Raw genomic sequence first — 2,810 nt, forward strand, 5'->3', positions numbered from 1 at the left:
AACTTGAATTACCTCAATGTATCAATGGAATTAAAAGTAACAACATCCAAAAGCTAAAATCCACATGTAACTTGAACAACAAGAACTAATTTGAGAGTATGAGAATCTAGATCTACAATTGGAAGCAAAGTAGAAGAGAATTGACAATAGATCTCACCAAATTCAACAAGAGAATTCCAAATTTGAGAAGCTAAACCCTAGAGAGAAGCTAGAGAGAACATGGAGTTTCTCTCTCTAAAAATGTAACTTCCAACTAAAAGTATCTAAAAATGAGTCAACAGATGTGGATCCCTTCAATCCTTGGTCATCTTATGCCTTTTCCCCCCAGAATTCTGCTCCAAACAGGGTCTGTAACTGTCCTGAAATCGCCAGTCACGTTTTCTCTTTAAAAGTCACGTGCGGCATCGACGCGTACGTACACAGCACGCGCACGCGTCCCTGGAGCATTACAATCCACGCGCACGCGTCAGGCGTGCTTGCGCGTCCTTGAGGATCTGGCCTAGCCATGAAGATGCACTGGCTCCTTCGCGCTGATCTTAATGGCCTGCATCCACACGTACGCGCAAGTTAGGCGTACGCGTCGGTGCTAAAATTCCAAAGCTTCATTTTCCATGCTGCTTCCCTTCATGCATGCTTCCTTCCTCTCGTCTAGACCATCCCTGCCCAATAAGCTCTGAAATCACTTAACAAACGGATCACAACATTGAATGGTAATGGAGGATGATTAAAATACATCAACTTTAATGTAAAAGAAGCATGTTTTCATCCATGAGGCAAGGTTGGGAAAGGAACACAAAATCATGCATTTTTATACGAACAAGTGTGAAAGACCATTGATAAAACCCTAAAAATCCATACAAGATAAACCCTAAAAGCGGAGTTTATCAATTATCCATAAAAGAATAATAGTGAAAAGAGGGAAAACCGAAAAAGGGGGTAAGGAATAATCACCTTTCAAAAGTTGCCTTGGAGAACCAGAACGCAGAATTGTTTGAAGGGAGACAATTAATTGAGTAACCACCTTTAGAGATCTCATCTTTCACAAACTTGAGGTGAGAAACAAAAGGCTCAAGCAACCCTGAAGCTATTTTCTCACGAACACCACCACAAAACACTACCATCTCACATCTGCAGAGAAAAAGGATCAAACCCAAAACAGAAGCATAATCCAGAACCACCTTGGAATCCATGCTAAGAAGAAGCATAGAAAACTGTCAGAGCATAACAAACTAAACACTGAACAACATTAGTTAGATTTGTTTGTGCTGGTGAAAATGCTAGAAAGTTGATGGTAGCATAATATCACTACTACAACTAGTTGTGAAACATGACTTATGAGTTATGACAGTGTCATGTGATAGAAAGAATAGAAGAAAGAAAAAATAAGAGACAGCAGAAAGATGCAGCATGGCACATCATATCACAAGCCTGTTTAGTGAGGAGACACACAACTGCTCCAAGAGAAAACCTTTTTAGTGATGGTAGGGTCTTATGTTATTTAATGCCTCAACTCCTCAGGCAGCAAAATTAACTGCCAAAATTCCAAATCATTTGGATATAAATAAAAAATTATATTCAAGAAAATGATATTCACAATTTGGATAAGAACTCCAAAAGAAGCATGTAAAAGGAAAACAACTTCAGTTTTCAAGTCAACATCTCAACAGCTGCCTCCTGCAGATTCAATATAGCTCATCCATGAATTAAACCACCAAATAGAAATATGTTATAATTTATAGAATTTGAATACAGTTATGGCAGTACTAGCATTAGCAAAAGTACGTATGTATATATATATATATATAATTTTTAGTTAACCAACTTTAAAATTTTGTTTTATATTTTAAAATTTATAATTAAAAATTTATAATTTAAGATCTAAAATTTAAAAAAATTAATTGATGTTGTTTGAAAAAAATTAATTTCCTAACTATACTCGTTAAGCTAGTTAAATTTAAACAAACAATTTCTCTATTTCTCTACAGTAGTATTACTTAAAAGATTCAAACCCGTAAACCTATTTTAATGCTACTTATTTAGTCAAACATATATTATCAATAAATCAATTATCAATAAGTCAAAAGATGTAATATCAACTAGCAAGTTGAAAGTAGTACACATTCTAAAACTTTTTATATGCAATAATTACTATATCGAATTTCTTCATGTGTATGTATATATGTCCATAGTTGACCAATTTAATTATGATTAGACATTAAAACATGACAAAATTTGCTTTATGGAATACTTGATACTATTTTATAACAGACGGACATAAATTACTGTAAACTAAAAGAACATAATTCACCAATGAGGAGAAAATTATGCCTTAAACTATAACTCTCCTTCATTTGCAATGAACAAATTTTTATGGCTTCACTAAAATCAACTAGCCATTGTTCATAATTCTATCAAAACTCAATTGAATGACATAATTCAGTTCACGTTCCCGAATTCCCTATGAACATAACAAGGTGCACAGATGCTTTAAGTGAGCTTCAAATCAATGGAAATAATTGATGAATAACACTCACCATATATAATTTTATTTGCTTTGCAATCCATCATTGATTAAAACTTGCATCTCCATATTGAGCTCCTGTTTAGGTCCATTCACCGTATCGGTAGTGCTGAATCTACCATAAAAACTTCTGAAAACCCTAATCTACAAGAAATAATAGATTGAAACTATATCAGACACATGTAAAGATAAGTTATGCCACCATAACTCTTCTAAAGAAATCATTTTCCATGTTAGTCAGCTATGCTAAACAGATCCAAATTGAACCATATATCCATGTAAAACTAGA

This window comes from Arachis ipaensis, chromosome B5 (genome assembly GCF_059453495.1).
Source record: "Arachis ipaensis isolate K30076 ecotype BB chromosome B5, ASM5945349v1, whole genome shotgun sequence".
Classification (NCBI taxonomy): domain Eukaryota; kingdom Viridiplantae; phylum Streptophyta; class Magnoliopsida; order Fabales; family Fabaceae; genus Arachis; species Arachis ipaensis.